This window comes from Phyllobates terribilis, unplaced genomic scaffold, assembly GCF_046119375.1.
Source record: "Phyllobates terribilis strain yellow unplaced genomic scaffold, ASM4611937v1 Scaffold_2__4_contigs__length_985480577, whole genome shotgun sequence".
Classification (NCBI taxonomy): Eukaryota; Metazoa; Chordata; class Amphibia; order Anura; family Dendrobatidae; genus Phyllobates; species Phyllobates terribilis.
This window is the reverse complement of record NW_027362762.1, coordinates 770,298,561-770,324,836: the sequence shown is the minus strand read 5'-3', so window position 1 is coordinate 770,324,836 and position 26,276 is coordinate 770,298,561.

Sequence of the window (26,276 nt, the reverse complement as noted above, 5' to 3'; positions counted from 1 at the left end):
TCTTCCTCATTGTCTCCACCAACAGGAGTTACAGTTTGGGAATGAGGGTCTACATTATGGTCAGAACCTTCTGCGTCTGGTCCTGGATCCGACTCATAAAGATTCTGGGCATCAGTGCAGATCATTTCCTCGTCTGGTTCACAGAAGCTCTGGAGCCGACCTCTGATTCCCAGGCTATAGTATGAGTAAACAGCTCTGCAGACTCAACCATCTGTTCTACCTCATACTCAGAAGGGCAGCTGGAGATTTGGGAGCTGTGAGGAAGCAAGTGAGATTAAGGTGACACCTCTGAGGACTGGAGAAATTTGTGATGTTGAAGTTGATGTGGAGGAGAGCCCACTTAAAGGAGCACTTGATATCTGTTGAAGCACCTGCTGTTTTTGTGCCTCATCTGGAATTTGTAGCGATTGGCGTGGCTGTAAAAAAGGGATTTTATCACATTGTCCGCTAAAAGAACTAGACATTTTAGTTTGGCTGGAAGATGGTCTTTCTTCTGCAGATGTTACTGTTTCTTTAACACCTACCCCACAGACACAACCTTTTTTTCCCTTCCCAACACGCCTATTCCCCTTTCCACCAGCAGCAGGCCTTTTTCCACTCATTTTGGTGGTTAACTAATTCACAACTCTGGAGTTGTTTGCACAAAAAAACAATGGATGGGAAACGAGCAGAGCTGAGTGGCCAAACTGTGGTATTAGGCCAAAACTATTGTCTGGGTTAGATGCAGAAAAAAATTATATTCAGTTTGCAACCTGATGGAGGTCAGTATAGATGCACTAATAGAACAAGTCCCACACACTGCTAGAAGGCCAAATATTTTTTCAGAGCTAGATGCAGAAAAAAATTATATTCAATTTGCAACCTGGTGGAGGTCTGTATAGATGGACTAATAGAACAAGTCCCACACACTGCTAGAAGGACAAATATTTTTTCAGAGCTAGACGCAGAAAAAAATTATATTCAATTTGCAACCTGGTGGAGGTCTGTATAGATGGACGAATAGAACAAGTCCCACACACTGCTAGAAGCCCAAATATTTTTTCAGAGCTAGATGCAGAAAAATATTATATTCAATTTGCAACCTGATGGAGGTCAGTATAGATGGACTAATAGAACAAGTCCCAAACACTGCTAGAAGGCCAAATATTTTTTCAGAGCTAGATGCAGAAAAATATTATATTCAATTTGCAACCTGATGGAGGTCAGTATAGATGGACTAATAGAACAAGTCCCACACACTGCTAGAAGGCCAAATATTTTTTCAGAGCTAGATGCAGAAAAATATTATATTCAATTTGCAACCTGATGGAGGTCAGTATAGATGGACTAATAGAACAAGTCCCACACACTGCTAGAAGGCCAAATATTTTTTCAGAGCTAGATGCAAAAAAATATTATATTCAATTTGCAACCTGATGGAGGTCAGTATAGATGGACTAATAGAACAAGTCCCATACACCGCTAGAAGCCCAAATATTTTTTCAAAGGTAGATGCAGAAAAAAATTATATTCAGTTTGCAACCTCATGGAGGTCAGTATAGATGGACTAATAGAACAAGTCCCACACACAGCTAGAAGCCCAAATAATTTTTAAGAGCTAGATGCAGAAAAAAATTACATTCAATTTGCAACGTGATGGAGGTCAGTATGGATGGACTAATAGAACAAGTCCCACACTCTGCTAGAAGGCCAAATATTTTTTCAGAGCTAGATGCAGAAAAATATTATATTCAATTTGCAACCTGATGGAGGTCAGTATAGATGGACTAATAGAACAAGTCCCACACACTGCTAGAAGGCCAAATATTTTTTCAGAGGTAGATGCAGGAAAAAATTATATTCAATTTGCAACCTGATGGAGGTCAGTATAGATGGACTAGTAGAACATGTACCACACACTGCTAGAAGGCCAAATATTTTTTCAGAGCTAGATGTAGAAAAATATTATATTCAATTTGCAACCTAATGGAGGTCAGTATAGATGGACTAATAGAACAAGTCCCACACACAGCTAGAAGGCCAAATATTTTTTCAGAGCTAGATGCAGAAAAATATTATATTCAATTTGCAACCTGATGGAGGTCAGTATAGATGGACTAATAGAACAAATCCCACACTCTGCTAGAAAGCCAAATATTTTTTCAGAGCTAGATGCAGAAAAATATTATATTCAATTTGCAACCTGATGGAGGTCAGTAGAGATGGACTAATAGAACAAGTCCCACACACTGCTAGAAGGCCAAATATTTTTTCAGAGCTAGATGCAGAAAAATATTATATTCAATTTGCAACCTGATGGAGGTCAGTATAGATGTACTAATAGAACAAGTCCCATACACCGCTAGAAGCCCAAATATTTTTTCAGAGGTAGATGCAGAAAAAAATTATATTCAGTTTGCAACCTCATGGAGGTCAGTATAGATGGACTAATAGAAAAAGTCCCACACACAGCTAGAAGCCCAAATAATTTTTCAAAGCTAGATGCAGAAAAAAATTACATTCAATTTGCAACGTGATGGAGGTCAGTATAGATCGACTAATAGAACACGTCCCACACACTGCTAGAAGGCCAAATATTTTTTCAGAGCTAGATGCAGAAAAATATTATATTCAATTTGCAACCTGATGGAGGTCAGTATAGATGGACTAATAGAACAAGTCCCACACACTGCTAGAAGGCCAAATATTTTTTCAGAGCTAGATGCAGAAAAAAATTATATTCAATTTGCAACCTGATGGAGGTCAGTATAGATGGACTAATAGAACAAGTCCCACACACTGCTAGAAGGCCATATATTTTTTCAGAGCTAGATGCAGAAAAATATTATATTCAATTTGCAACCTGATGGAGGTCAGTATAGATGGACTAATAGAACAAGTCCCACACACAGCTAGAAGCCCAAATATTTTTTCAGAGCTAGATGCAGAAAAAAATTATATTCAATTTGCAACCTGATGGAGGTCAGTATAGATGGACTAATAGAACAAATCCCACACTCTGCTAGAATCCAAATATTTTTTCAGAGCTAGATGCAGAAAAATATTATATTCAATTTGCAACCTGATGGAGGTCAGTATAGATGGACTAATAGAACAAGTCCCACACACCGCTAGAAGCCCAAATATTTTTTCAGAGGTAGATGCAGAAAAAAATTATATTCAGTTTTCAACCTCATGGAGGTCAGTATAGATGGACTAATAGAAAAAGTCCCACACACAGCTAGAAGCCCAAATAATTTTTCAGAGCTAGATGCAGAAAAAAATTACATTCAATTTGCAACGTGATGGAGGTCAGTATAGATGGACTAATAGAACACGTCCCACACACTGCTAGAAGGCCAAATATTTTTTCAGAGCTAGATGCAGAAAAATATTATATTCAATTTGCAACCTGATGGAGGTCAGTATAGATGGACTAATAGAACAAGTCCCACACACTGCTAGAAGGGCAAATATTTTTTCAGCGGTAGATGCAGAAAAAAATTATATTCAATTTGCAACATGATGGAGGTCAGTATAGATGGACTAATAGAACATGTCCCACACACTGCTAGAAGGCCAAATATTTTTTCAGAGCTAGATGCAGAAAAATATTATATTCAATTTGCAACCTGATGGAGTTCAGTATAGATGGACTAATAGACCAAGTCCCACACACTGCTAGAAGCCCAAATATTTTTTCAGAGCTAGATGCAGAAAAAAATTATATTCAGTTTGCAACCTGATGGAGGTCAGTATAGATGGACTAATAGAATGATGCTATGCCCAAAAGGTTTTACTTCACTAGGTGCAGTAAAAAAATTGGTATTCTATACACAGGTGGTGTAGCTTGCAACACAGATAGGCTACTCCACTGACTAACACACTCTGCAATAGGCCAAAAAGGATTAGCTTTGCTAGATTTAGCCAAGTGCTGTGAAAAAAACTTGCACAGCACTGGCACAGACCAGCCTGGCAAAAACTGATAGGAACTGATCTTACTTAGTCCTGAAAAGGACTGCAATTACAATTAGTCTTTACTCCAAACCTATCTATTTAAGAGCACAGACCTGCCTGATAAAAGTCGAGGGAAATGTTGTAACCTAGTCCTTAAAACGACTGCAATCACAACTATTCCGTACTCCCAAGCTTTCTGTAGATTTGTGCAAAAATTGACTTGAAATTAACAAGGTATAGCGCACACATCAACAGCGGTGCCGTCTAACACGTAGTTGCAACAGTGAGAAAATTGTGGCGACGGGGAAAATGGCTGGGTCTTATAGGGCAAGGACATGTGACATACACTGCCAATGACACAAGCCCTTGCTTGTGTGGAAAAAAGCAGTTCGCTCCGTGCGTGCGCTGCTGATAGGCTGACAGATTGCACCTCCCCACTGTAAATGCGGGAAAGAGAAAAAAAAATGGAGATCTTCATTATTCCTGCAGAGATCCATCCCCTGCCCCTCTCTCCGCCCCGCTGTACACTCAAACTGCGTATTAACATTAATTTTCATCATTACTGAGAAAAAATCCAGTTATGATTTTGGTGCACGAACAGTTATCGAACATAACCTCGAACAGCCGAATTTTTTTCAAATCGTTCGTGTTCACCGAACGGCTCGAACACCGCCCAAAGCAGCTCGAATTTGAGATTGGCGAACAGCTCAAGTCGAACACCGCTCATCTCTAGCCACAAACACAGTATAACACCTCAGAGCATGAAACCCCTAAAGAGCCCTCTTATAATATGATATCTCTATAGTCCCCACCCCCTACAAATAGTGTAATGGCCCCTATAGCCCCTAATCAGTACGAGGGCACCTACAACCACCTACTCAGAATAAAGACCCCAACAAACCCTTACATAGAATTTAATCTTCACTGATTGCTCTTTGGCTATCACAAGACATGTTAAAATGTACAGCTCATTGTCTTGCAGCATATAAATATCAGAGCAATGGGACTGATGTATTAATTCTGTGTTAAGACTTATGGGCTTTCAGTTCATCTGATCAGCTTTTAGGAAAAAATGGAGCATACAGTTGAAACCAGAAGTTTACATACACTTTACAAAAATACACATATGCATGTTTTTCTCAATATGAGACACAAAATTATAATAAACCTTTCCCATTTTAGGTCAATTAGGATTACCATAATTTTTAATATTTGCCAAATGCCAGAATAATGAGAGAGAGAGAGAATGTTTTAAGGCATTTTTATTACTTACTGCAATGTCAAAAGTTTACATACACTAAGATTGCTATGCCTTTGAGCAATTATGGACTGCCCATATGATGATGGTATCTGTTTCGAAGCTTCTGATATGTTTTTTGGCAACATCTGAGTTAATTAGAGACACACCTGTGGATGTATTTTAATGCACAGCTGAAGCGCACTGCTTCTTTGTGTAGCATCATGGGAAAGTCTAAAGAAATCAGCCAAGATATCAGGAAAAGAATTGTGGACCTGCACAAGTCTGGCTCATCCTTGGGTACAATTTCAAGATACCTGAAGGTATCTTGTTCATCTGTACAAACAGTTATATGTAAGTGCAAACGAGATGGGAATGTCCAGTCACCATACCGCTCGGGAATGAGAGAGGTTCTGTGTCCCAGAGATTAACGTTCTTTGGTACGACATGTGCATATCAATGCAAAGACAAAAGCAAAAGACCTTGTGAAGATGATGGCGGAAGCTGGTAAGATTGTTTCAATATCCACAGTGAAACAAGCACTGTGTCAACATTAGCTGAAAGGCCACTCTGCCAGGAAGAAGCCTTTATTCCAAAAGAAACATAAAAACTAGTGATGAGCGAGCACTAAAATGCTCGGGTACTCGTTGCTCGGGTCGAGCAAATTGGAATACTCCGGCACTCGACCCGAGCAACGAGCCCAATGTAAGTCTATGGGAAACTCGAGCATTTTTCAGCCGGCTCCCCCCGGCGGTCTACACAGGGCCTAAAAATTGCCCAAATCGATGGGAACAGTGCTCAAGTGGCATGGGAACAGCATGGGGAAGACCCCTGGAATCAATTCTGACTCCCAGGTCACTGCTGTCACCAAGATTGTCAGAGTATTACACCACTTTTACGGACTCACAATAAAACATACAAAAGCGAAACCAAAATGGATTTTCCTGTGAAATATGTTAAGGAACATCCTTTTAGGGTAATTACTTGAATATAAGGCAAAATAAAAAACCAAAAACAAAAATACTCCCCCACACCTTGGGCTATGTTCACACGTAGCTTTTTTGATGCGTTTTTGGACTTTTGCATTGTTTTCAACCATGACAAATGCATTCACTGGGAAATGTCATTTTAACATTTTACTACCTTATCTGGCCATGTGGTGTGTGACACATCAGCAGACACATGCATGCAGTGCTGAAAAGACATGGGAACAGCATGGAGAAGACCTGTGGAAGCATCTCTAACTCCCAGGTCACTGCCTAAAAGTGTGCCCATCATAAGTGATCCTTGGCACATGCAAAGATGCCTCCCACCATGCAACTGTCATCGCAGACTTGCAACAATCACCGTCCACGTCATTGTCTCAGTGGAGCGTTCAGTTGTCCCTACCCCATTCCTTGGAATGCAAGCGCAAGCATGCAGCCAGCCAGCCACCCACCCACAGGCTGCAATACTATACTGCCAGATTTTTGACAGCTGCTTGCACTTGAAATGTGGACTTTTAGGCTCGTGGAGGTGGAAAATTTTCATAACCTCATGCCGGCGGGAGCTGGGTACCCATACTCGGTACCCAGCCGACACTGTTTCTGGTGTAATCTCCGCCTTCCACAAGCATGGGTCCCACAACATTACCCGTGACCTCCCCAGTGCACTTAATGGGAAGGACCGCCTAACCACAAACACGTGGACAGGTGAATGTGGCCAGGTACGGTACGGAGCCAGTCCACAGCTTTTTTTGCTGAGTTGTATTTCACCACAGCCATATTCTTTAGCTTGGTGAAAGGACTTGGGAAAACATATCTACCCATCTGTCATTTCTCCCAGGAAGTCCTCTAAAGCAGCTTTGACTTGAAATGTGGCCTTTTAGGCTCGTGGAGGCAGAAGCTTTTCATAACCTCATGCCTCGTGTCCATACTCGGTCCCCAGCCGCCACTATTTCTCCCGGTGTTGTCTTCGCCTTCTACAAGCGCGTGTCCCTGAACATTACTGCTGGTACTTTTCTTTGGAAATCTGCTTGCCTCCTACCAGCCTGGAATATTTCCAGTAAACTATGGTACGACGCCATAGTATTAGCACTGCCCCCAGTACAAGTAGCGAAGCCTTCCCCAATTTCCTTCTCAGGAATTTATATAGTAGACTGAGTGGCTGCCCAAATACATTAGTTTCTCACAAAGGAGCTGAATATAGAGTGGCAGTAGGTGCAAGTTTCTCCAGCCTGTTAGATATCAGAGGGTGAATGGCAGCACATTGGATCAGTGGTTAGCACTGAAGCCTTGCAGCGCTGTGATCCGGGGTTCAAATCCCAGCAAGGACAACATCTGCAAAGATTTTGTATGTTCTCCCGGTGTTTGCGTGGGTTTCCACCTCAGTAAAAAAGCAGATATAGAGTATCTGGGAACCTTCCCACACACTTTTCTTAGCCAGGACTGCTTCTCGGCAGGGTTGGATGGTCCCACCAAAGCATCCTCTGGTGTGCCCTGGCTTCTACATCAGGAGAGTTCATGATAGTGTTAACTTTGCAGCTGCTATGGGGCTCTTGAGCAGGGGAGAAAGGTGAGCCCTCAGAATCAAATCCTCTGGTGGGCCCAATGTTTTTCAATCTGAAACAGCTTCTCAGTGGGAGTTGCATTTCACCACAGCCATATTCTTTAGCTCGGGTAAAGGACTGGCATAGAGGGAAACCGTATCTACTTCGGCTGTCATTTCTCTGACACCAGGTTCCGCCCATTGTCAAACACAACCATGCCTGCATGTATGTTTAGCGGTGAGGGCCACTGATCAAGCTGCTGTGATACAGCTTTCAACAACTCTGCAGCGCTGGGCGGTTTGTCACCTAAGCATTAAGTACTTTATCTTCAGCACAAACTGTTGCCGCTTGGCCAAGGCAGTGCTGCAGTGCTTTCAGCTTGTGACTGATGTGGTCAATTCAGAGATGGAGGAGGAGGTGCAGGAGATGAACAATGTGATTACATTGAGGTTACATTGGCAACTCAGTTTTTATATTAAACAAAGATCCTACAGTTTGTTTTTTTTACTTTATTTTTTAAGGCAAATGCATTCCCTGGGGAATGTCATTTTAACCTTTTACAACCTTATCTGGCAATGTGGTGTGTGACACATCATCAGACACATCCTGTTTCATTGATGATGGAGGGACTCTGAAAGACACATAGAGCAGGGCCATAGTAACTAGTGTTGAGCCACCCCCGTAGTGTTCGAGTTCGGTTCGGTTCGTCGAACACCCGTGTGTTCGCCGAACTGTTCGTCGAACTGTTCGTCGAACACCTTCGAACACCGTTAAAACCAATGGCAGGCAAACAAAAACACATAGAAACACATAGAAAACACCTTCAAAGGTGTCCAAAAGCTGACAAACTGCTCAGAAGACATAACTAACACATGGAAAAGTGACAAGTACATATAGTCATGCGAAAATAAAAGAGGTGGAGGAGTAAAAGGAGGGGGAGACACAGATATAGGCATGTCATGCCCTTCTAAAATCCAAAAAGTGAGAAGCCGACACGGCCAGTCCGCTCTTGCCCGTGCCACCTCCGTGTCGCCGGGTTTGTGCCAGAGCCGCGGTGAACCCTGACGGCCAGCCCCCCTCTCCCAATACTGGTGCCTGTCCGCTGGTGGGTCGAGCGAGCCCCCCTGTGGTGGAGGCAGCTCTAAGCTTTTTAATTTAAATTGTCTCTCTAATTTGAATGAATATTGGAGGGCAAGTCTCATGCCAGCAGCCGCGGTAATTCCAGCTCCAGTAGCGTCCACTAAAGCTGCTGCAGTTAAAAAGCTTTTATAAGGATCGAGCTCGGCTGTCCACCGCAAGGCATCCTACTGCCAGTCCCAGCCCCTATGCCTTGGGGTGCCTCCTGATGCTCTTCACTAAGTATCCCATGGTCCCGAAGCATTTCCTTTGAAAAAATTAAGTGTCTAAACTACAGGTGGTGCAGCTTGCTTAACAGCCGGGATAATCCGCTCACTAGCAGACACTGCTACTAGGCACAAAGTATTTCCTGGGCTAGATGCAGTTAAAAATTTGTAATTAGATACTCTCGTTGGATGCTGAGAAAGCATTCCATAGAGTCTCCTGGCACGCCATATATGATTCTCTTAAAAAGCTTGGGGTAGGGGTCTAGGGGACCCTTTTATAGCCAAAATCACGGCCCTGTATCGCAATACGTCACCTAGGCTGAAGATAAATGGAACTGTAGCACCCTGAGGGCTCGGTTGCTACAGACGTATTTCACCTCACCCAGAGGTGTGATATCTCACTCTCAGGTAAGGATGGAGTGTGGATCAGGACCCGACACCTGCATGCATTACACCACATTGCCGTGGGGCAGGGCGACCAATATGCCCCTGAGATGGGCACTACAGTCCCTGTCCCTGGCTGGAGTGGGGGGAGGGAACACTGAGGAAGGGGAACCCTGTAGTGCAGGAGCAGGGAGGAAGCAGTTCCTGGGTGCATTGAGAAGGGAGTATAAAAGGTGGGCACCATCTTAGTTCAGTGCAGAGAAGTCTGAGCAGAAGTGGCAGGGAGCAGGGGCTCTGCATGAGCTCTGCTCCGGAGGCGGGCCTAGTAACAGAGGCCCAGGCCTGGAAGAGGGAGAAGGAAGGAAGAGGAGCGGAGAAGGCTCCAGGAACAAGGAATGAAGGGATCCCAGGGGTGCGGACGGGCGAGTCGCCACCGCACGCCCGAATCCACCTGCGTGGAGGGGTCAGGCCAAAGGGGGAGACCGGTCCCCGAACTAGTGGAGGCAGGAAACGACCCTCAGCTAGAAACCGGAGGCTCTGACATTTTATGTGGCGCAGCCCCTCGCTACACCCGCTAGGAAGGCACCACATAGGGTCAGGGAAACTGGCGCCAAGTTTACCAAGAGGAGGCCCGAGGCAGCCGGACAGAAGTGTTGGTAAGAAAGGCCAGACAAAGGACACACAAAGGGGGTCCTGTGAAGTGCTCCAAAGTTATCTGGGAGTTGTCTGAGCCCCTCACCTGGTGAGCACAGTATGACGTGGGCAGCCGTTACCTGCAGACGTGGTCTGGATAATAAGAACTGTGAGTAAAGGCCCTGAACTGCATCACTGACTCCGTGTCGTTACTGCTGCTGCCCTGCACCATCACCCCCATCCTCCGCATACACTGCCCTGAGGCTATACTCCTCCCGTGGGGAGTTATGCTACGCTCTGCTGCACCCACAACACCAGCCTAAGTGGTCTGCCCTGTAGCGGCGGTTCACTCTGACCGCAATCCACGGGTGGCGTAGTCGGACATTTAAACATGAAAACCACATAAATAGTTCCGCCACTGGTTTGACCGCCCTGAGCCACGGAACTGGGTCGCCGCCACGAAGACTACAACCACCAGCATCCACCAAAAAGGGTCCGGCTCCGGGTGTCCCAAGGCCCAGGGGGTGCGTCAGAACATTTTCATCACCTTTCACAATTACCAATGGGACAAGGCAGTGATGTCCTCTGTCCCCTCTCTTATACATAGTGGTGACGGAGCACCTGCTCTCATCAATTCGCCATAACCCCAATATTAGGTGGATTGAGGTGGGAGGCACCGAGTACAAGTGCTCTCTATTTGCTGATGATGTCCTAGTATATATCACTCAATCACATATATCCATCCATGCTGTTATGGCTGAAATAGATCACTTTGTTACATGGTAAAATTTTAAAATCAATGCAGCGAAGTCTGAGGCCCTCGATGTCTCCCTCCCCAAATCCATATAGGATTCCATCCAGTCCAACTTTCCCTTTGCCTGGCCCTCACAGGGTATCAAATACTTAGGAATTCCTATTCATAGAGACCTCTCCCATCTATGTTATCTTAATTTTGGGCCCTTTATTGAACAACTCCATACAGACCACGGTTGGCAAGTTAGAACTGTAAGATTCACTACGTGAACCACTGGTGTTTTGTGGAAAAGCACATGTACACTGCGTTCCAAATTATTATACAAAAAGTGTTTAGGAGTGATAAGGGAAGAATTTGTTTGTTTGTCAGTTAAACTCATTGATGGTGATGTGTGTCAGGGCTCTTTATATCACTGTAAGCAATTGCAGACACCTGTGCTAATTAGTTTGGCAGGTGTGTCCAATGAAAGGCAAGACTACTTAAGAAGGCTCTCTCACATTATTAAGCAGCCTACATTTTCTGCCAAAATGGGAAAGAAAAAGGATGTGTCGGCTGCTGAGAAGCAACAAATTGTGGAGTGTTTAGGTCAAGGCATGACTACAATCAACATTGTGCGATGATCAGGATGAAGTGTCTTGGCAATCAAGAAGTATGTAGCTGATTCACAGTACACACGTGTGCGTGCTGATAAGGGCAAATTGAGGACTCTTTCCTACAGGCAATTACGTCAGGTTGAAAGAGCAGCGGCAAAAAAGCCTTGTCATAGCAGCAGACAAGTTTTTGAAGCTGCTTGTGCCTCCAACGTCCCCCGAACAACAAGATGCAGGGTCCTTCAGAGGTTTGCAGCTGTGCATGCGCCATCCTGTCGACCTCCTCTATCCACTTCACACAAGCGGAAACGGCTCCAGTGGGCCAAACATTACATGAAGACTGATTTCAAAACTGTTTTGTTCACGGATGAGTGCCGTGCAGCGCTCGATGGTCCAGATGGATGGAGTGGAGGATGGCTGTTTGATGGACACCCCACGCAAACACGGCTACAGCGCCAACAAGGAGGAGGTGGAGTAATGTTTTGGGCTGGAATCATGGGGAGAGAGATTGTCGGCCCCTTTAGGATCCCTGAAGGCGCTAAAGATGAACTCCATAATGTATGTGGATTGTCTCAAACAGCACTTCCTGCCATGGTTCAAGAAGAACCGTGTATTTCACAGCAAGATCATTTTTCTGCATGATAATGCACCATCTCATGCTGCACATAAAACATCTGCATCTCTGGCTGATATGGGCATAAAAGGGGACAAACTTATGGTGTGACCCCCATGCTCCCCTGACCTCTACCCCATTCAGAACCTTTGGAGCATCATTAAAAGGAGTGTCTAAGATGGCGGGAGGCAGTTCACATCTAAGCAACAGCTCTGGGAGGGTATTCTGTCCTCATGCAAAACAATTGAAGCAGAAACCATCCAAAACTTGACAAATTCAATGGACGAGAGAGTTCAGAAGCTCTTTTCGAACAAGGGGTCCTATGTGAAAATGTAACATCACCTAGAATAAAGTTTTGAGTTGAAAACTGTTTGATTTCAGTTTCTAACAACCTGCTAATGCTTATAATTTCAAAAATGACCATTTTTTTGGTCTTTATTAAAATGAAAAGGTTGATCGAAAAGTTTGGGGGATCTAAGAGTGTGGCAACCCAGTAGTCATGATTACTTCGAATTCTGACAATATGAGGGTCATGCTGCAGGTAGTGCAGCAAGAAGGCACTTATGTGTGTTGCGCATCCAGGAGCACCAAGTCCCTGTTGTGTTGGTGGCGAGGTAACAATCATGCTTCCTTCCTCTGTCCTCTCCCCCCAACCTCGCACAACAGAAATGTGATCAAGGTCTCCCTCATCTGATGAGTCTTCCATCAGTTCGTCCTCCACTTCTTCCTGGGCTCCTGCACCTTCCTCACTAGTTTGGCTGCTACCATGCGCCCTGGTAAAACCATCTTCCCCACCCTCACATGCCTGCCGCCTTGGTGCTGCCGACCGTCTGGACCTTGCAGATGTTAGCCCTTCCGCATACAACTCCTCCTCCTCTACTTCCTCCACCTCCTCTTGTGCCACCACCTGACTCCGAATTCTGCTTAACATGTGCTCCAGCATGTAAATCACCGGAAAAGTCATGCTGATAATGGCATCGTCAGCACTAAACATCTTCGTCGCCATTTCAAAACTGTGCAGAAGGGTGCATAGGTCCCTGATCTGAGACCACTCCTCCAGCGTGATTTGCCCCACCTCTGAATCTCGTTGGCCCAGGCTATACGTCAGAACGTATTGCACCAGGGCTTGTCGGTGCTGCCACAGTCGCTGCAACATGTGCAGATTTGAATTCCACCGGGTAGGCACATCGCATTTTAGCCGGTGAAGTGGCAGGCCCAACGACTTCTGTAGAGATGTAAGTCGCTGAGCTGCGGGATGCGAACGGCGGAAGTGAGCACACAGCGACCGTGCCCTCTGCAGAAGGCCATCTAGTCTGGGATAGTGGGCTAAAAATTGCTGGACAACCAGGTTCAACACGTGAGCCATACAAGGCACGTGTGTGACATTGCCCCGGCGAAGGGCCGCACCCAGGTTTGCAGCATTGTCGCACACGGCCTTCCCTGGTTTCAGGTCCAGTGGAGACAACCATTCATGAAATTGGTTCTCCAGAGCTGACCACAACTCCTCAGCTGTGTGACTCACATTTCCCAGACATTTCAATGTAAAAACCGCCTGATGACGTTGAGCCCTACTGCCAGCATAGTAAGGAGGTGTGCAGGATCCCTTCTGCGCAGTTAGAAAGCTTGTGGCATGACCAGACAGGCTTTGGGTGCAGGTGGAAGACTGAGAGGAGGTTGAGGAGGCAGAAGCAGTGGAGGAACTTTGACATAAAGAGGATTGACGCACAACTCATGGGGGCGGCAAGACTTGGACAGCAGCCCCTTGTTCTGCTGTCACCATAGTTACCCAGTGCCCAGTCAGCGACATGTAACACCCCTGTCCATGCCTACTCGTCCAAGTGTCTGTGGTGAAATGCACCCTGTCACACACAGAGTTTCTCAAAGAAGCGGTGATGTTGTGTGCGACATGCTGGTGGAGCGCAGGCACACCTTTCTTTGAGAAGTAGTGCTGACTGGGCATCTGGTACTGGGGCACTGCGACGGACATAAGGTCTCGAAAATCCTCTGTGTCCACCAGGCGGAAAGGCAGCATTTCTGTAGCCAAGAGCTTGCAGATGGTGAAATTCAACCTCTTAGCTTTCTCATGGCTAGGAGGAAATGGTCTTTTACTTGTCCACATCTGAGGGACCGAGGGCTGGCTATTGTGCTTAGACGGGGTTGATAAGGGTGTCCCCGGCAAACTGCTGGTCTGTGAGGAAGATGCAGGCGGACATGTTAGGTTGCCTTGATCCAAAGGTGGTGCTATCGATGTCGGACAGCGCTCAACACCAGCTGGTGTTACCACCTCCAAAGAAAATGATGACCTGCCAATCACGCTGGCTGTTGCGGGTAAAGAGGTGGCAGGTCTGCGCCCCAAAACAGGTGTGACTGCTGTCCCCCCAGTCACAGAGGATGAAGAGGCCGCGGATGCACAAGATATGGCAGACGGTGATTGGCCCGGCCGGCTAGGCCGCATTGTAGCACACTGAGCTTCCCACTGCAACTTATGCTTCATGTCCATGTGCCGGTTCATGCATGAAGTACTCAAACTATGTATTTTTTGGCGTCTACTTAGCTTTTGCTGAGAAATGTTACAGATAACACAAGTTGGGTCATCTTTATCGATCTGAAAAAATGCCCAGGCTATGCAAGGCTTAGCACCCATGCGACCTGAAGAGCCACCACGACTTGTGGTGAGAGGCAGAGTTGTGTTTGAGGATGCAGTTGTTGACGTGCTTCCAGTACTACGTCTCTGTCCAGGAAGGCGCAACCTGACCTCGTCGTCACTAGCATCTTCCTCCACCTCCTCTGCTGACCTCATCTCTTGGCTGACTGTGGGTTGACAGTAAGTGGGATCTCCGACCTCATCATCATCACCCTGTGCGTTATCACACCCGTCGTCCTCAGAGGCAACCTGTTCCTGCCCTGACAAAAAACTAAAGTTGTCGCTCCAATCAGGTATTTGAGTCTTATCATCGTCTTCCTCATTGTCTCCACCAACAGGAGTTACAGTTTGGGAATGAGGGTCTACATTATGGTCAGAACCTTCTGCGTCTGGTCCTGGATCCGACTCATAAAGATTCTGGGCATCAGTGCAGATCATTTCCTCGTCTGGATTCACAGAAGCGCCGCAGTCGACCTCTGATTCCCAGGCTATAGTATGAGTAAACAGCTCTGCAGACTCAACCATCTGTTCTACCTCATACTCAGACGGGCAGCTGGAGATTTGGGAGCTGTGAGGAAGCAAGTGCGATTTGGGTGACACCTTTGAGGACTGGAGTATTTGTGATGTTGAAGTTGATGTGGAGGAGAGCCCACTTAAAGGAGCACTTGATATCCGTTGAAGCACCTGCTGTTTTTGTGCCTCATCTGGAATTTGTAGCGATTGGCGTGGCCGTAAGAAAGGGATCTTATCACATTGTCCGCTAAAAGAAGTAGACATTTTAGTTTGGCTGGAAGATGGTCTTTCTTCTGCAGATGTTACTGTTGCTTTAACACCTACCCCACGGACACAACCTTTTTTCCCCTTCCCAACACGCCTATTCCCCTTTCCACCAGCAGCAGGCCTTTTTCCACTCATTTTGGTGGTTAACTAATTCACAACTCTGGAGTTGTTTGCACAAAAAAACAATGGATGGTAACCGAGCAGAGCTGAGTGGCCAAACTGTGGTATTAGGCCAAAACTATTGGCTGGGTTAGATGCAGAAAAAAATTATTTTGAATTTGCAACCTGATGGAGGTCAGTATAGATGGACTAATACAAATAGTCCCACACACTGCTAGAAGCCCAAATATTTTTTCAGAGGTACTGTAGATGCAGATAAAAATTATTTTTAATTTGCAACCTGATGGAGGTCAGTATAGATGGACTAATAGACCAAGTCCCACACACTGCTAGAAGCCCAAATATTTTTTCAGAGCTAGATGCAGAAAAAAATTATTTTTAATTTGCAACCTGATGGAGGTCAGTATAGATGGACTAATAGACCAAGTCCCACACACCGCTAGAAGCCCAACTATTTTTTCAGAGCTAGATGCAGAAAAAAATTATATTCAATTTGCAACCTGCTGGAGGTCAGTATAGAAGGACTAATAGAACAAGTCCCACACACTGCTAGAAGCCCAAATATTTTTTCAGAGCTAAATGAAGAAAAAAATTATTTTTAATTTGCAACCTGATGGAGTTCAGTATAGATGGACTAATAGACCAAGTCCCACACACTGCTAGAAGCCCAAATATTTTTTCAGAGCTAGATGCAGAAAAAAAATATTTTTAATTTGCAACCTGATGGAGGTCAGTATAGATGGACTAATAGACCAAGTCCCACACACCGCTAGAAGCCCAAATATTTTTTCAGAGCTAGATGCAGAAAAAAATTATTTTTAATTTGCAACCTGATGGAGGTCAGTATAGATGGACTAATAGACCAAGTCCCACACACTGCTAGAAGCCCAAATATTTTTTCAGAGCTAGATGCAGAAAAAAATTATTTTTAATTTGCAACCTGATGGAGGTCAGTATAGATGGACTAATAGACCAAGTCCCACACACCGCTAGAAGCCCAAATATTTTTTCAGAGCTAGATGCAGAAAAAAATTATTTTTAATTTGCAACCTGATGGAGGTCAGTATAGATGGACTAATAGACCAAATCCCACACACTGCTAGAAGCCCAAATATTTTTTCAGAGCTAGATGCAGAAAAAAATTATTTTTAATTTGCAACCTGATGGAGGTCAGTATAGATGGACTAATAGACCAAGTCCCACACACTGCTAGAAGCCCAAATATTTTTTCAGAGCTAGATGCAGAAAAAAATTATTTTTAATTTGCAACCTGATGGAGGTCAGTATAGATGGACTAATAGACCAAGTCCCACACACTGCTAGAAGCCCAAATATTTTTTCAGAGCTAGATGCAGAAAAAAATTATTTTTAATTTGCAACCTGATGGAGGTCAGTATAGATGGACTAATAGACCAAGTCCCACACACCGCTAGAAGCCCAACTATTTTTTCAGAGCTAGATGCAGAAAAAAATTATATTCAATTTGCAACCTGCTGGAGGTCAGTATAGAAGGACTAATAGAACAAGTCCCACACACTGCTAGAAGCCCAAATATTTTTTCAGAACTAAATGAAGAAAAAAATTATTTTTAATTTGCAACCTGATGGAGGTCAGTATAGATGGACTAATAGACCAAGTCCCACACACTGCTAGAAGCCCAAATATTTTTTCAGAGCTAGATGCAGAAAAAAATTATTTTTAATTTGCAACCTGATGGAGGTCAGTATAGATGGACTAATAGACCAAGTCCCACACACCGCTAGAAGCCCAAATATTTTTTCAGAGCTAGATGCAGAAAAAAATTATTTTTAATTTGCAACCTGATGGAGGTCAGTATAGATGGACTAATAGACCAAGTCCCACACACTGCTAGAAGCCCAAATATTTTTTCAGAGCTAGATGCAGAAAAAAATTATTTTTAATTTGCAACCTGATGGAGGTCAGTATAGATGGACTAATAGACCAAGTCCCACACACCACTAGAAGCCCAACTATTTTTTCAGAGCTAGATGCAGAAAAAAATTATATTCAATTTGCAACCTGCTGGAGGTCAGTATAGAAGGACTAATAGGACAAGTCCCACACACTGCTAGAAGCCCAAATATTTTTTCAGAGCTAAATGAAGAAAAAAATTATTTTTAATTTGCAACCTGATGGAGGTCAGTATAGATGGACTAATAGACCAAGTCCCACACACTGCTAGAAGCCCAAATATTTTTTCAGAGCTAGATGCAGAAAAAAATTATTTTTAATTTGCAACCTGATGGAGGTCAGTATAGATGGACTAATAGACCAAGTCCCACACACCGCTAGAAGCCCAAATATTTTTTCAGAGCTAGATGCAGAAAAAAATTATTTTTAATTTGCAACCTGATGGAGGTCGGTATAGATGGACTAATAGACCAAGTCCCACACACTGCTAGAAGCCCAAATATTTTTTCAGAGCTAGATGCAGAAAAAAATTATTTTTAATTTGCAACCTGATGGAGGTCAGTATAGATGGACTAATAGACCAAGTCCCACACACCGCTAGAAGCCCAAATATTTTTTCAGAGCTAGATGCAGAAAAAAAATATTTTTAATTTGCAACCTGATGGAGGTCAGTATAGATGGACTAATAGACCAAGTCCCACACACTGCTAGAAGCCCAAATATTTTTTCAGAGCTAGATGCAGAAAAAAATTATTTTTAATTTGCAACCTGATGGAGGTCAGTATAGATGGACTAATAGACCAAGCCCCACACACCGCTAGAAGCCCAAATATTTTTTCAGAGCTAGATGCAGAAAAAAATTATTTTTAATTTGCAACCTGATGGAGGTCAGTATAGATGGACTAATAGACCAAGTCCCACACACTGCTAGAAGCCCAAATATTTTTTCAGAGCTAGATGCAGAAAAAAATTATTTTTAATTTGCAACCTGATGGAGGTCAGTATAGATGGACTAATAGACCAAGTCCCACACACCGCTAGAAGCCCAACTATTTTTTCAGAGCTAGATGCAGAAAAAAATTATATTCAATTTGCAACCTGCTGGAGGTCAGTATAGAAGGACTAATAGAACAAGTCCCACACACTGCTAGAAGCCCAAATATTTTTTCAGAGCTAAATGAAGAAACAAATTATTTTTAATTTGCAACCTGATGGAGGTCAGTATAGATGGACTAATAGACCAAGTCCCACACACTGCTAGAAGCCCAAATATTTTTTCAGAGCTATATGCAGAAAAAAAATATTTTTAATTTGCAACCTGATGGAGGTCAGTATAGATGGACTAATAGACCAAGTCCCACACACTGCTAGAAGCCCAAATATTTTTTCAGAGCTAGATGCAGAAAAAAAATATTTTTAATTTGCAACCTGATGGAGGTCAGTATAGATGGACTAATAGACCAAGTCCCACACACTGCTAGAAGCCCAAATATTTTTTCAGAGCTAGATGCAGAAAAAAATTATTTTTAATTTGCAACCTGATGGAGGTCAGTATAGATGGACTAATAGACCAAGTCCCACACACCGCTAGAAGCCCAACTATTTTTTCAGAGCTAGATGCAGAAAAAAATTATATTCAATTTGCAACCTCCTGGAGGTCAGTATAGAAGGACTAATAGAACAAGTCCCACACACTGCTAGAAGCCCAAATATTTTTTCAGAGCTAAATGAAGAAAAAATTTATTTTTAATTTGCAACCTGATGGAGGTCAGTATAGATGGACTAATAGACCAAGTCCCACACACTGCTAGAAGCCCAAATATTTTTTCAGAGCTAGATGCAGAAAAAAATTATATTCAGTTTGCAACCTGATGGAGGTCAGTATAGATGGACTAATAGAATGATGCTATGCCCAAAAGATTTTACTTCACTAGGTGCAGTAAAAAATTGGTATTCTATACACAGGTGTTATATCTTGCAACACAGATAGGCTACTCCACTGACTAACACACTCTGCAATAGGCCAAAAAGGATTAGCTTTGCTAGATTCAGCCAAATGCTGTGAAAAAAACTTGCACAGCACTGGCACAGACCTGCCTGGCAAAAACTGATAGGAACTCATGTAACCTAGTCCTGAAAAGGACTCCAATTACAATTAGTCTTTACTCCCACAACCTATCTATTTAAGAGCACAGACCTGCCTGATAAAAGTCGTAGGAAATGCTGTAACCTAGTCCTTAAAAGGACTGCAATCACAACTATTCCCTACTCCCAAGCTATCTGTATATTTGTGCGAAAATTGGCTTGAAATTAACAAGGTATAGCGCACACAGCAACAGCGGTGCCGTCTAACACGCAGCTGCAGCAGTGAGAAAATGGTGGCGACGGGGAAAATGGCTTGGTCTTATAGGGCAAGGACATGTGACATACACTGCCAATGACACATGCTCTTGCTTGTGTGAAAAAAAGCACTTCGCTCCGTGTGTGCGCTGCTGATAGGCTGACAGATTGCACCTCCCCACTGCAAATGCGGGAAAGAGAAAAAAAAATGGAGATCTTCATTGTTCCTGCAGAGATCCATCCCCTGCCCCTCCCCCCACCCCGCTGTACACTCAAACTGCGTATTAACATTAATTTTCATCATTACTGAGAAAAAATCCAGTTATGATTTTGGTGCACGAACAGTTATCGAACATAACCTCGAACAGCCGAATTTTTCTCAAATTGTTCGTGTTCGCTGAACGGCTCGAACACCGCCCAAAACAGCTCGAATTTGAGATTGGCGAACAGTTCGAGTAGAACAACGCTCATCTCTAATAGTAACGACAAATTCCCATTTGAAAGGAGAGAGTCTTCTATACAGTTGTAGGGTATGCAGTGAGTCCAACGGCTGACCAAATATAGGAAAAACTCTGCTTAGAATTTAAAGACACAAAGAACAGGGCCACAGTAATGACAAATTCCCATTAGAAAGGAGTGAGTCTCCTATAGTGATGGCCTATGCAGTGAATGCAAGGGCTGCCAAAAGTTTGGTGGCACTTCATTGCCCCTTGAAAGAGTTGTGGAGGAGGGCCTCATAAAAATTGTTCCCGTTAGAAAGGAGTGGGCCTCCTATACATGTAATTCCCATGCACTAAGTGTATGGGCTGACAAATATTTACCCCTGGGGGGTATACATGAACATACTGTATAAAAAAAAATTTCTTCGGGCATCATAAACACCCTTTAAAAAAGTTAAGTGGGTGTTGCATCAGGGACCATGGTCACCCTGGTGATATGGTGGTGGAAGAGAAGGAGAAGGACAAGAGCAAATAGCCAAAATCAGGAAGCGTATACCCATGTGTGGGTGTGAAAGGGTGCATGGGAATACACCTCCCAAGAAAAGACACTGGATTGGAGTTTGTTGCTATCATTCGGTGGTGTTGAGAATTCTGGCCCAATCTAGCCCTTGTTCATTTTTAGAAGAGTCAGCCTGTCAGCATTTTCAGTTGACAGGCAGATGCGCTGATAAGTTATAATTCCACAAGCGGCACTAAAAACCCGGCAGGGCAGGCCAGTACCTCCAAGGCATAGTGAGCCAGTTCATTCCATGTATCCAGGTTGGATACCCAATAATTATAAGACACAGCAGAATCACAGAGGATGTTGGTATGGTCGGCAAGGTACTCTCTCAGCATCTTCCAAAACTTTGCACTCCTTGTGAGAGTACCCCGCGCCTCAGGGCCTGTGCGATGGGAGGGTCTGAGAAAACTCTCCCAGAACTTTGAAAGTGTGCCCCTGCCTCTTCTGGATGGAAGTTATGTCTCTCTCACCTGTACTCCTTGATTGTCCATCAAAGTGTGCCCTCTGCCACCAGCGTTTTCAGATGGGAATTTTTTTAATAGTTCTGCAACAAGGGCCTTCTGGTACAGCCCCATTTTTGTAGACCTGTCCGCCTCAGGAATATGAGATCTAAAGTTCTCCTTGTAGCGTAGGTCTAGAAGTGTCACCAACCAGTAATGACTGTCACCCAAAATTTTGAGAACGCGAGGATCATGGGAAAGGCAGCGTAACATAAACTCAGCCATGCGTGCCAGACTACTAACAGGCAAGACTTCCGTGTCCTCCAAGAGGATGACTGATCATGCTCTCCTCCTCCTCCTCCTCTCTGTCCTCTGGCCATCCACGCTGGAAAGACAGTATCACAGCTTTGCAGGTAGTACCGTCTATAGTGCATGAAACTAGCTCCTTTCCTTCCTCCTCCACCTCTTCCTCATTGTCACCCAATCCACGTTAGGATGAGATGAGGCGGGGTTGTGTGTAATCACCCTGTATGGTTCCTTGCTCCATCTCATCGTGCTCCGCCTGCAATGCATCCTCTTTGATTGTGAGCAGAGAGTGTTTCAGAAGACAGGAAAGCAGGATGGTGATGCTAAATATGGCGTCATCGCCGCTCACCATCTTTGTGTAAACTTCAAAGTTTTGGAGGATCTTACATATGTCTGACATCCATGTCCACACCTGAGGTCTTACGTGTGGAGTCTGAACCGACGGCCTTGTTGATGCTGGTACTCAACAACTGCCCTCTTCTGCTCACAAATCCTTCCCAACATCTGCGGTGTAGAGTTCCAAGGCGTGGGGACTTCACACACCAGTCTGTGAGCCGTAAGCTTCAAATGCTTCTGAAACACCGCAAGGGCGGCGGAAGCTGTAGATGACTTTCTAAAATGGGCACGCAGGCAGCGTACTTTAACAACAGATCCAGCAGCTCCGGGTAGGATTTGAGAAACTGCTGAACCACGAGGTTAAGCACATGGGCCAGGCATGGTACGTGTGTGAGCTTGCCTCGCCTCAGAGTCGCCACCAGGTTCCGGCCATTGTCACACACGACCATGCCTTGCTGTAAGTTCAGCGGTGTGAGCCAAAGATCTGCCTGCTCTTTCATAGCTGTCCACAACTCTTCAGCATTGTGCGGTTTATCACCTAAGCATATTAGCTTCAGCAAAGCCTGTTACTGCTTGGCCGAGGCAGTGCTGCATTGCTTCCAGCTTGTGACTGATGTGGTCATTTCGGAGATAGAGGCCGAAGAGGAGTAGGAGGCTGAGGAGGATGAGGTGCAGGAGCTGTAGACTGTGGGGGCAACCCTGACTGACCTAGGGCCCCCAATTCTTGTCGTTGGGAGGACGTGTTCCGTCCCAAGGTCCAACTGGGTCCCGGCTTCCACTATTTTAACCCAGTGTGCCATCAGCGAGATGTACCGTCCCTGCCCACAAGCACTTGTCCACGTGTCCATGGCTAGGTGGACTTTCCCGGTAACTGCGTTGTTGAGGACATGGCTAATGTTTTGGGACACGTGCTTGTTTAATGCGGGGACCGCACATCGGGAGAAATACTGTCGGCTGGGGACCGAGTACCGAGGGACGACTGCCGCCATCAGGTTGCAGAATGCTTCCGTCTCAACAAGCCTAAAACGAAACATTTCGAGCACAAGCAGTCATGAAATTTGAGGATTTAGTAATGTGGCCTGTGGGGCGTTGGCTGCATATTTGCGCTTGCCTTCCAAGGACTGGGGTATGGACAACTGAAAGCTGTGCTGGGACAAGAAAATGGACGTTCTTCCTGATGCTGCAACTTGAGAGTGTGCAACGACAGGTGCAGGGAAGGAGGCATCTTCGCATGCACCATGGACAGGAGATTGGCTTGCATGCACAACAGCGGAAGAAGCAATAGTGTAACCTGCAGACACTGTTCTTGGACCCTGGGATTCGGTACACAAAGTCGGGTGCTTTGCTGCCATGTGCCTGATCATGCTGGTGGTGGTCAGGCTGCTCATTTTGCCTCCCCTGCTGATGCTGGCCTGGCAAGTGGTGCAAATGGCCTTTTTGGGGTTATAGGCAGAGTCTTTAAAAAACAACCAGACTCGGGAAGACCTAACAGTTGTACTGGCAACTTCCTTCGTGTTGATGTTACGGGGAATGGTTGCCTGCCTTCTGTCTGCAGCCACCACACTGCTTCTTCCTGCCTGTTGGGGTGCTCTGCCTCCCTCCCCTTGTGTGCTGCTGTCCTCACTCTGCATGTCCTCCTGCCAGGTTAGTTCAGTTACTATATCATCCACCACCTCGTCTTCCACTTCCGCACCCTAATCCTCCTTCTGACTTTCTGGCAATTGTGACTCATCATTGTCCACCTCTTGTGACACTTTCCCACTGTTGCCTTCGTGTGACCGTGGCTGCTCAAATATTTGGGCATCGCTATACGCGATCTCCTCTGGCCCCGCTTCAAGTGGACCGGGCGAGAGGCCCGAATCTATGAATGGAAAAGTGAGTAGCTCTTCAGAGTGTCCAAGTGTGGGATCAGTTGTCTCTGGGTACTCGGCATGGTGGGAGGAAGGAGGATCAGGGTGAGGAATATGCGGTCCAGACTCATGGCTACTGAGACTTGACCATGTGGAAGACAGGGTGGTGGTGGTGGCTAAGTGACTGGAAGCATTATCCGCTATCCAACCAACAACCTTTTAACACTACTCTGGGTTCAATAGTGGTGTGCTGTGGTCCCCTAGGAATTGGGACAGGAAGAACAGGCGAGAAGATGTGGGTGTTTGTTGTGGCACAATTTCAGCTTGCCCTCGTCCTTGTCCTTGGCCTCTGCATGCACCATCACCATCACGTCCAGTTCCACATGCCTTGCCCATTTTAAATGGAAGACAGTATCTTCCACACTCACTACAAATGACTGAGTTTGGAGCGAACTTATAAGTGATCCGTGTGATGGAGAAAACAGAGTTTTAAATACCTGGCCTGTAGGTAAGTAGTTTGAACAGCAAACTGCTGTGAATTGCTTCACTTATGCACTAAAGGAAATTTTTAATGGAGGCCAGAAATGGCAGTATTTTCTGACAACGTATATGTGATCCATTTGACGGAGAAAACACAGTTTTAAATACTTTAGCTGGATTTCTAGCGCTGTAAAATTGAAAGGACCTGGCTGTATTCTACAGTGCCATCAAGCATATTGCACAGAAAATACAGTGTTCTCTGTAGAGATGAGCGTTGTTCTACTCAAACTGTTCGCCAATCTCAAATTCGAGCTGTTTTGGGCGGTGTTCGAGCCGGTCGGCGAACACGAACAATTTGAGAAAAATTCGGCTGTTCGAGGTTATGTTCGATAACTGTTCGTGCACCAAAATCATAACTGGATTTTTTCTCAGTAATGATGAAAATTAATGTTAATACGCAGTTTGAGTGTACAGCGGGGCGGGGGGAGGGGCAGGGGATGGATCTCTGCAGGAACAATGAAGATCTCCATTTTTTTTTCTCTTTCCCGCATTTGCAGTGGGGAGGTGCAATCTGTCAGCCTATCAGCAGCGCACACACGGAGCGAAGTGCTTTTTTTCACACAAGCAAGGGCATGTGTGATTGGCAGTGTATGTCACATGTCCTTGCCCTATAAGACCAAGCCATTTTCCCCGTCGCCACCATTTTCTCACTGCTGCAGCTGCGTGTTAGACGGCACCGCTGTTGCTGTGTGCGCTATACCTTGTTAATTTCAAGCCAATTTTCGCACAAATATACAGATAGCTTGGGAGTAGGGAATAGTTGTGATTGCAGTCCTTTTAAGGACTAGGTTACAGCATTTCCTACGACTTTTATCAGGCAGGTCTGTGCTCTTAAATAGATAGATTGTGGGAGTAAAGACTAATTGTAATTGGAGTCCTTTTCAGGACTAGGTTACATCAGTTCCTATCAGTTTTTGCCAGGCAGGTCTGTGCCAGTGCTGTGCAAGTTTTTTTCACAGCATTTGGCTGAATCTAGCAAAGCTAATCCTTTTTGGCCTATTGCAGAGTGTGTTAGTCAGTGGAGTAGCCTATCTGTGTTGCAAGATATACCACCTGTGTATAGAATACCAATTTTTTTACTGCACCTAGTGAAGTAAAATCTTTTGGGCATAGCATCATTCTATTAGTCCATCTATACTGACCTCCATCAGGTTGCAAACTGAATATAATTTTTTTCTGCATCTAGCTCTGAAAAAATATTTGGGCTTCTAGCAGTGTGTGGGACTTGGTCTATTAGTCCATCTATACTGACCTCCATCAGGTTGCAAATTAAAAATAATTTTTTTCTTCATTTAGCTCTGAAAAAATATTTGGGCTTCTAGCAGTGTGTGGGACTTGTTCTATTAGTCCTTCTATACTGACCTCCAGCAGGTTGCAAATTGAATATAATTTTTTTCTGCATCTAGCTCTGAAAAAATATTTGGGCTTCTAGCGGTGTGTGGGACTTGGTCTATTAGTCCATCTATACTGACCTCCATCAGGTTGCAAATTAAAAATAATTTTTTTCTGCATCTAGCTCTGAAAAAATATTTGGGCTTCTAGCAGTGTGTGGGACTTGGTCTATTAGTCCATCTATACTGACCTCCATCAGGTTGCAAATTAAAAATAATTTTTTTCTTCATTTATCTCTGAAAAAATATTTGGGCTTCTAGCAGCGTGTGGGACTTGTTCTATTAGTCCATCTATACTGACCTCCATCAGGTTGCAAATTAAAAATAATTTTTTTCTGCATCTAGCTCTGAAAAAATATTTGGGCTTCTAGCAGTGTGTGGGACTTGGTCTATTAGTCCATCTATACTGACCTCCATCAGGTTGCAAATTAAAAATAATTTTTTTCTTCATTTATCTCTGAAAAAATATTTGGGCTTCTAGCAGCGTGTGGGACTTGTTCTATTAGTCCATCTATACTGACCTCCATCAGGTTGCAAATTAAAAATAATTTTTTTCTGCATCTAGCTCTGAAAAAATA